This window comes from Aethalodelphis obliquidens, unplaced genomic scaffold (genome assembly GCF_003676395.1).
Source record: "Aethalodelphis obliquidens isolate GAN/ISIS:26980383/991018 unplaced genomic scaffold, ASM367639v1 scaffold36, whole genome shotgun sequence".
Taxonomy (NCBI): domain Eukaryota; kingdom Metazoa; phylum Chordata; class Mammalia; order Artiodactyla; family Delphinidae; genus Aethalodelphis; species Aethalodelphis obliquidens.
In genome coordinates this window covers 3,475,718-3,485,850 of record NW_020837980.1, presented here as the reverse complement: position 1 = coordinate 3,485,850, position 10,133 = coordinate 3,475,718, and the positions used below count along the sequence as shown (strand labels likewise).

Genomic DNA, 10,133 nt, shown 5'->3' with positions numbered 1-10,133 from the left:
GCAACCAGAATTCCCTAGTTCCATCCAGTGTCAACTGCAACACCCTTAACAGAAGTTCTGAGAGTCATTATTGTGTTGACCTCAATATCAAATGATTTTCACAAGGGACTCAAGCATTCTTTTCTCTGACTTCAGACTAAAGTGGCTAATTGGACAGAATATGTACTGACGTGTTACCTAGTGGTACAGCATATTCAACCATTCTTATTTTATTCATTTGCTCAACACAAATGACGTTGGGATTTCAGGTTTCATCAATATAATATGAAAAAACAACATGCACGCTTTGTTACATATCACAATTGCCTGGCCAATTCAGGGAAAGCTATATTTTACTAACTATTTTTCCTTTCTGAATATACCTGTCAATCCAGCTCACATGGTTCATACGATATTCCTTTATAGATGGAGCTGAAGTCAATACTTGGCTTCCAGTTTCCCTAAATTATTTATTACACAGTCAAAATGCATTCATTAGGAAGTTTTAATATTGCTGATGCCATCTCAGGGGTGATCTCTGTTGTCAGAGTAAATAGGCCATTCATATTAAGAAAAAGCACAATGATTATCTGAAATTTCCTGTATGTCTTTTTAGTACCCTCTCCTGTTTCTCATTTCAGTAACTCCTGAATAAAACTAATTATCTAGGAAGTTTGCTTGTCTCCTTAAATCATTTGTGTGTGTGTGTGGGGGGGCGTGGTGGTGGTGAGAATGTTTAAAATCTACTGTCTTGATAAATTTCAAATATATAATAGAGTATTGTTAACTATGGTCACCCTGATTTACATTAGATTCCCCCAAACTTATTCATCTTATGACTGAAAGTTTGTACCCTTTGACCAGTATCTCCCCCGGTCTCCCACCCTCCAGCTCCTGGTAACCACCACTCTACTCTCTGTTTCTATAGGTTTGACTTTTTAGATTCTACCCGTAAATGAGATTATACAGTATTTGTCTTTCTCTGTCTGACTTATTTCACTTAGCATGCCCTCAAGCTTCATCCGTGTTGTCTCAAATGCAAGATTTCCTTCCTTTTTATGGCTGTATTCCATTATATACAGATGTGTATATATAGATATACATCTTTTGTTGCTGTGCTTTTGTTGTTATATCCAAAAAAATCATTACCAAGACCAATATCAAGTAGTTTTTCCCTATGTTTTCTTCTAAGGGTTTTGTGGTTTCAGGTCTTATGTTTAGTCCTCAATACAGTTCGAGTTAACTTTTGTGAATGGCTTATGATGGGGTCCAGTTTCATTCTTTCAAATGTGTACATCCATTTTTCCCAAGACAATTTATTGAAGAGACTATCCTTTTCCCATTGAGTACTCTTGGTTTCCTCGTCAAATATTAATTGATCACATTGGGTTGGCCAAAAAGTTCGTTTGGATTTTGCTATGCATCCTATGGAAAAACCCGAACAAACTTCTTGGCCAACCCAATATATGCATGGGTTTATTTGGGGCTCTTGATTCTGTTCTATTGATCTATGTGTCTGTTTTTATGCTAGTACTCTACTGTTTTGATTACTACAACTTTGCAAGATTTTGAAATCAGGAAGTGTGATGCCTCCAGCTTTGTTCTTGTTTTCCAACATTGCTTTGGCTATTTGAAGTCTTCTGTGGTTCCATACAAATTTTGGTAGTTTCTCTATTTCTATATTGAAATTTTGGTAGGGTTTGCATTGAATCTATAGATGGCTCTGGCTGTTATGGACATTTGAATAATATTAACTCTTCCAATCCATGAACATGGGATATATTTCCATTTATTTGTGCTTTCTTCAATTTTTTTCATCAATTTTCCTATAGTTTCAATATACAGATATTTTATCTTCTTGGTTGAATTTATTCCTAAGTATTTCTATTGTTTTTTATCTTATTGCACATGGGACTGTTTTCTTTACTTCTTTTTCAAATAGTTTGTTGTTAGTGTATAGATACGCATCTGATTTTTGTATATTGATTTTGTATCCTGCAACCTTACTGAACTTGTTTACTAGTTCTAACAGTTTTTTGATGGTGTCTTTGGACTTTTCTATACATAAAATCATGTCATCTGCAAATGGACAATTTTGCTTCTTCCTTTCTGATTTGAATGTCTTTATTTTTTTCTTGCCTAATTGCTCTGGCTAGGATTTCCAGCACTACGTTCAACAAGAGTGATGAAAGTGAGCACCCTAGTCTTGTTACTGATTTTAGAAGAAAAGCTTTCAACCTTTCATTAGAAATTCACTGCCAGAAATTCTGATGCACTATCCTGGAAACATGTCTGATACATTCCACTAACATATACCAAAGTATGGCATTTGAGTCACAGGGATAAAAGATAATAATTCATCCCAAAAACAAGTTTTCTGGAATTCAGTTTTGATTAAGTTCTAAAGATACATTTTAAAGATTAAAAAGAAAACCAAGATTCACCCTTAAAATTAAAATTTTTAATATATATTCCATTATTAATATTTTTTGTGTTCTTACAATGCAAAAATTTAGAAACTTTTAAACTCTAAAAATTTTGACCAGTTTACCTATTTGGCCTTAGCACATCCTAAATTCCCTTCTAAGAATCACATCAGTGTTTGCAGTTCATCAGTCCAATATGGATGGAGTAATTCTATCTCTTCTTTGTTGGTTTATTCTTGGAGTTGCCATCCATGCTGGTACTGCTGCTACTGAAAGAGCTGGAATCTGAGTCTGAATCAGAGGAGAAAGAAGAGCTTGTGAAGGAGGCTGAAGATGATGAACTAGAGGAGATTTCATTGGTGTCACTGTCCTCTGAGGAGAATGAGGTAGATGTTTCTTCACTATCTAATGAAGAATCACTAAGTGAGCTGTTACTGCAGTTGCTATGGAGACTGGTTATACTCTTAGACCTTTTTTCTTAGTCTTTCTACATTAGTTTTTCTAATGCTTTGTTATAACAATTATTAATTTTTTCTTTTAAAGATCTCTCTAATTCTGCTCTTCTTAAAGACCTATGTAGGTACTCTTTTTCCTGTGCACTCATAAATCCAATGTCCAAATTCCAAGTATTTCTGACATTTTACATATATTGCTTATTTGCTTCAGTTTGTCTCCAGGCATGCATGGGGTTACCATCTTAGCTCGGCTGAGGTCTGTCATGCTGATGGAAGATGCAATCTTAATCATGACCCAAAGACCAGAGTATATAGGGGATAGGGAGTGAAGGAAAGGAAGAGTAAAAAAGAAAAGATGTTATGGTCAAAAGGAACATTTCAATATTCAGGTATTAAAAGAAGAAAAGATCTCAGTGATGAAGAGGTCAATGGTTTGGCCATACTGGTGAGTGTCTGAAGAAGAATAGAAATGAAAGGCCCCAGAGTGAAGTGTGAAGAGGAGCTGGGGGATCAGTATTGACAGTCACCAAGGACAACAGCATAAGATAGATAACAACAGAAAATGGTGGCCCTGTGGCTTAAGTGCTGTAATATATGGGAGAAAGTTCAGGACACTGTGAGGTGACATCAAGGAGGATGGTGGGTGTGCTTTGGGGTGCAATCTTCAAAAACTTGGGCAAAAAGCCCTGGAAAGGGCCATGTACAGTTTGGACAGGGAAGAGATGAGAAGAACATAATGAGGGTGAGATGAAGGATAAGGAAGGAGGTAACCTTAATATTAATGTGTTACCATCAAGGGGTGGCACGTGTGCATAACTTGCCAACCCCAGATTCTAATTGGAGTATCAACATTACAGCGTGGTCATATCAGTTGGGACTAGAGTTTTAGATTCTTTGGGGCTTTGGGAAGAGAGCTGGAAAAGAGAGATCTGCTATTTTGAGTCTCTGAATATCCATTTTTAGAATGAAAAGTTGTGTGGCTTGTTCCAAAGATATAAAGAAAAATATTCCCCCAAATATAATGGTTGTCATTCTTTTCACAATCTTTTGGCTTGAAAATCAATTTGCCAAAGAATTAGATTAAGAAACATTAAATATATCTCATTATCAAATCAATTTTCTATACAGGCATACCTCAGATATATTGCGAGTTTGGTTCCAGACCATCACAATAAAGTGGATATGGCAATAAAGTGAGTCAGACAAATGTTTTGGTTCTCCAGTGCATATAAAAGTTACATTTACATTATACTATAGTCTATTAAATGTGCAATTGTATCATGTCTAAGAAAATAACATACATACCTTAATTTAAAAATACTTAATTGCTAAAAAATGGTAAACATCATCTGAGCCTTCAGCGAGTAGAAATCTTTTTGCAGATGGAGGGTCTTGTCTCTATGTTGATGGCTGCTGACCAATCAGAATGGTGATTACTGGAGGCTGGGGTGGCTGTGGCAGTTTCTTAAAATAAGACAGCAGTGAAGTTGGCTGCATCTATTGACTCCTCCTTTCACAAATAATTTCTCTGTAGCATGCAATGCTGTTTGATAGCATTCGACCCACAGTAGAATTTCTTTCAGAATTAGAGTCAATTTTCTCAAATCCTGTCACTGCTTTATTAACCAAGTTTAAATAATATTCTAGGTACTTCATTGTCATTTCAACAGTATCTTCACCAGGAGTAGATTCCATCTCAAGAAACCACTTTCTTTGCTCATCCATTAGAAGTATTGATAACTTCTCATCCATTCAAGTTTTATCATGAGATTACAGCAATTCAATCACACCTTGAGGCTTCACTTCTAATTCTACTTCTCTTGATATTTCCAGCACATCTGCAGTGATTTCCTTCACTGAAGTCTTAAACCCCTCAAAGTCATCCATGAAGATTGAAATTAACTTCTTCCAAACTCCTGTGAATGTTGATATTTTGACTTATTCCCATGAATCACAAATGTTCTAAATGGCAGCTAGAATGGTGAATCCTTTCCAGGTTTTCAGTTTACTTTGCCCAGATCCATCAGAGAATCACTATCTATGGCAGCTTTAGACTACTGAAATGTACTTCTTTTTTTTCTTTTTTTTTTTTTTTTTTTGCGGTACACGGGCCTCTCACTGTTGTGGCCTCTCCCGTTGCGGAGCACAGGCTCCGGACGTGCAGGCCCAGCAGCCATGTCTCACGGGCCCAGCCACTTCATGGCATGTGGGATCTTCCCAGACTGGGGCACGAATCCACGTCCTCTGCACTGGCAGGCAGACTCTCAACCACTGTGCCACCAGGGAAGCCCCATCTTGAACTTTAATGTTATGGAGATGGCTTCTTTCCTTAAACCTCAGGAACAAACCTCTGCTAGCTTCAGACTTTTCTTCTGCAGCTTCCTCACCTCTCAGCCTTCATAGTATTGAAGGGAGTTAGAATCTTGCTCTGGATTAGGCTTTTGTTCAGGGGAATGCTGTGGCGAGTTTGATCTTCTATCCAGATTACTACAGCTTTCTCCATATCAACAATATCACTTTTTTATCATTTGTATGTTCACTGGAATAACACTTTTAATTTCCTTCAAGAACTTTTCCTTTGCATTCACAACTTGGTTAACTGTTTGGTGCAAGAGGCCTAGCTTTCAGCCTATCTCAGCTTTCGACAGGCCTTCCTCACTAAACTTGATCATTTCTAACTTTTGATTTAAAATGGGTGATGTGTTGGGGGCTTCCCTGGTGGTGCAGTGGTTGAGAATCTGCCTGCCAATGCAGGGGACATGGGTTTGAGCCCTGGTCTGGGAAGATCCCACATGCCACGGAGCAACTAGGCCTGTGCGCCACAACTACTGAGCCTGCACGTCTGGAGCTTGTGCTCCGCAACAGGAGAGGCCACGAGAGTGAGAGGCCCCTGCTCGCTGCAACTAGAGAAAGCCCTTGCACAGAAACGAAGACCCAACACAGCAAAAATAAATAAATAAATAAATTTAAAATGGGCGATGTGCAACTATTTTCACTTAAATGCTTAGAGGTCATTGTAGGGTTACTAACTGGCCTGATTCCAATATTGTGTGTCTCAGGATATAGGGAGGCCCAAGGAGGAGAGAGAGACAGAGGAATGGCCAGTTGGTGGAGTAGTCAGAACACATACAAATTGATTAAGTTTGCCATCAGGTGTGGGTGCAGTTCAGGGTGCCCCCAAAATAATTATAATAGTAACATCAAAGATCATTGATCATGGATCACTGTAACAAATATAATAATAATGAAAAAGTTTGATATACTGTAATAATTACCAAAATGTAACACAGAGACATGAAGTGAGCAAATGCTATTGGAAAAATGGTGCCAATAGACTTGCTCGATGCGGGGTTGCCACAAAACCCAATTTGTAAAAATTTCAATATCTGCAAAGCACAATAAAATGAGGTATGCCTGTACTTTTCAATTATTAAACTACTACATTTCGTTCTGAGTTTTGCTTCTAAGGTTTATTATAACAACCACATTTCATGTAGTGAAAAGATAGTTTTAGGGATGGGGAAAGATATGATGCTACCATGAACTCTTCATCTTTGGTTTCAAAAACAAACATCAACACTTTATCCAAGGATCCACAACAATACTTTTTCTAGCATCCCAATGTGCAATATTCTATTACATTAATCTGGGCATTTACGGACTTCTGCTCATCTACAAAAACTAATCCTAATTTTGCCTATTTTCAGGAAAAAACCCTTTATATTTAAATTTCTAAACAAAGCTAATGGTAATTAATATAAATTAAGAATATCTCATGAAAGCTTATTCCTTATCAATCTCTCCACAGGAACTATGCTGCATAGAATCTTGGCTGATCACCTTCCAGTTTCATGGAAGAACACAAATGTTTGTGGAAGAAGTCAAAGTACTAAGATTCAGAGAGTTCTTTTGATGTGAAAAGACTCAAACATAGTGAACTGTCTTATGGGTCCAAGGATTCAAATACAATGTGTCCCCAGCACTATAGCACTTTCCCCACAGGAATGGAACTTTCTGTTAGCCCCTTATTTTTAGAGGTTTTAGGATGGTCAAAGATCTCACATTTATTTCAGTGAGAGTCATTAATAAAGGATTCTGGGGAATACTCCAGCTCTGAGGTGGCTCCCGGGAAGCAGTGGAATGAGGTGGTGAAGAATATGAGCCCTCAGGGGGCTTCCCTGGTGGCGCAGTGGTTGAGAGTCCGCCTGCCGATGCGGGGGACACAGGTTCGTGCCCCCATCCGGGAAGATCCCACGTGCTGTGGAGCGACTGGGCCCGTAAGCCATGGCCGCTGGGCCTGCGCATCCGGAGCCTGTGCTCCGCAACAGGAGAGGCCACAGCGGTGAGAGGCCTGCGTACCTCAAAAAAAAAAAAAAAAAAGAATATGAGTCCTCAGAGCGAACAGGTCTGGGTTCATTCCCAGGTCTTCTTTCTGGGGTCTTGGGGAATAGTTTGCTTGTTTACAGAATAGGAATAAAGACAGTCTCTACCTTATAGAGGTGCCCACATCTAATCTAATTTGTTCACATCAAAAGAGTTAACTTTGATTCTTGGAATGAACATTGTTTCAAAAATTTTTAAAAAAGAACAATGATTTTAAAGGACATACTTAAAAAAAATAAAATAGTATGGTGTTGTAAGGCAGGGAGACAAAACACATCTAAAACAAATCAAGTCAAAGTTAAAATATTATTCCCTGCTTCCAGACTTTGACCCACTGCTACTTAGAAACATAAATATCTTAAGGAAAGTGGAAGTAAAGCTCAAAGTTATCTAAATGTGGATTAGCCCTGCTGTTTTCTGGATCACTCCTCTCTGCACTTAGAGATACTGGATCAGAGGAATGTAAACCAAATTTAATATCTCCTTCAGAGAGACACAGTTAGGAGTGTGCTTTTCTCCAATATGGGAAACACAAATCATTAAATTTGAACAGAAGCACTTTTTGGATTGCTGAGCTATTGGCCAGCATGGGTAATGGAAAGTGAACAGAAGTTTTAAGGGCAGGAGTTCAACCCCGGCTCTGTTCTAGCCTAGGCTAAGGTCATATGAGATCTCTGAACCTTGGTTTCCTCATCTGTAAAATGGGGATGAGGATGATAAAAATAGGTATGGCTAAAGTTACCCTAAAAATTAAATAAGACAAATGCTGTAAAGTGGAAGGTATTTACAGATGTTAACAATTATAATTATTTTAAACTACTGAATTGAATTAACTACCCTAGAATGTAGCCATTCTGCTTGCAACAAACAAACAAGCAAAAGAACAGACTTTAAAGCAGGGTGACAATCCACGTCTTGTCATCAGTTAGCTGTGTGGCCTTCTACAAGCCATTTCATCTCTCAGGACTTCACTTTCTCTTCATTCTGATCTGCTTCACACACTCATTCTGCAGTTCTCATGAAATAAAGAAAAGACCATACTTTGAAAACAAAGTACCAAACAAATGTAAGGCATAGTCATTAGCTGGGATAGTCATCAGGAGTTGACCTTACTGCAGTGGAATTGGAGAAAAGAATTCCTATGTTGGTTTTTCTTGAACCCCTTTTATTGCGAAAAGGAGTCATTTCCACCCTTCAAAATGATTTTTTTTCCTAAATTGAACTCATATGTACCAATTCAACAAAACAGTTACTGGAAACTTATGTGACTTGAAAAGGGAAGATTATTGTGTTGATATCTTGTTTACGTCTTAGAAAATGAAATTTAAAAGAATCTCGGCCATTCTTCTGTGTAGAGCCACATTCAGCACAATGTTATAACATAACTGCAGGGTATCTTTCATAAGAATGAAACATCGTTTTGTAGGCAGGCTTCCTTTTCTTGAAAAAAATTAGCAAAGAAAAAAAATACACATCTACATGATACTTGAAATCAGTTTTTATTGTATTATATGATCCAGGGACCCAAAAAGGTATAAGAAGGAATTTTCCCAGACTTTCTGTTATTTCAGCTTTAAGTAAAACAGATTGAAAAACAGTAATAACTTTTAAAAAAATGAGTCCTTAGAACTACACATGAAGAAATAAGTGACCGTAAAAATCCAAAACTAGTGGAATAAAATAATAAATACCATCTAGTCCTGAATTCTAAGTAAATACTATAATACCTATACTCATTTTTCTTTCATTTTTTGATTTCTTTTTATTTTCTTAAGGAGCTTCATGGTGCTAAAATGGCGGTTCTGTCTCAGTATCTACGTCTTCAATCATCCTCAGTGTTCATCTTTTGCAATTTCTATTAAATATTAGTACCTAGTATTCAAATTAAGTTAAAAAAGTTTTTTTTACTGATTTTTACTTTTAAAGTATTCTTCAATAAAACAATAATGGCATTCACTTTTTGTGTTGTAAGTCCCCTTCATTTTGTATTCCATCATGAAACCTAAGGTCATTTTGAGCATACAACTTACTTCATACCCATGATGAATGTTATCACCATATACTATGTTACAATTATCCCATAACTGACCAAAATCAATGCTTCCATTTGATAGGATTAAAGAAAAACATGGACACACATACATGTATAAAAAGGCACAAGTCTCTCTGTAAATATGACCCCAAGATTCATAGGGTAAATTGGCAGATGCGTTATACTGCAGTTACCCAGTTCTATTACAGAAAGGCTAGAAGAACACAAGTAACCTTTTAACTTTAAGGGCTATTTGAAGAGAGCCCTTGACAAAGCATTCATGAAAGACAGAACTGAAGGCAACTATGTCAAACAACGTATATATATGCTCAGCTGGTCAACCGTAACTTTATAAGAAACAATAAAATAGGATTATGTCTGTTTAGAACAACCAGAATGTTTAGGATTATATCTCATGCCGATGGGACAAAAGCATTTATAAACAAAAAATGAAAAGTAATCTTATTGTCTCATTAAAATTAGTTTAGTAACTTTCAAATTTCAAAAGAAAATCTTTCAAAATGTTTTAATTTTTATTTCTGAAACTTTAAACTTAAAATATTTTAGAAAAAATTTAATTTTAGTTTTTCCTCTTTGTAGATAAAGCAGAATATTTATGGCATAAACTAGGCATTATAAATGAGTTATAATCCTGCATGTTTCCCCAAATGGAATGCTGGTCTTGAGAAATGTCTTTCCTTAAAAATCACTCTTCAGAATCAACAGTGTGAAAATGATTATACTACCCAAAGCAATCTACAGATTTAATGCAATTCCTATCAAACTACCAATGGCATTTTTCACAGAACTAGAACAAAAAATTTTACAATTTATATGGAAACACAAAAGAACCTGAAT

At 36.7% G+C, this 10,133-nt stretch overlaps 1 pseudogene; it reads right to left on the bottom strand.

Moving 5' to 3' along the window:
• Positions 1-2,616: 2,616 nt before the first annotated feature.
• Positions 2,617-3,090, bottom strand: LOC113632235 (zinc finger CCHC domain-containing protein 10 pseudogene; annotated as a pseudogene).
• Between the last annotated feature and the right edge of the window lie 7,043 nt (positions 3,091-10,133).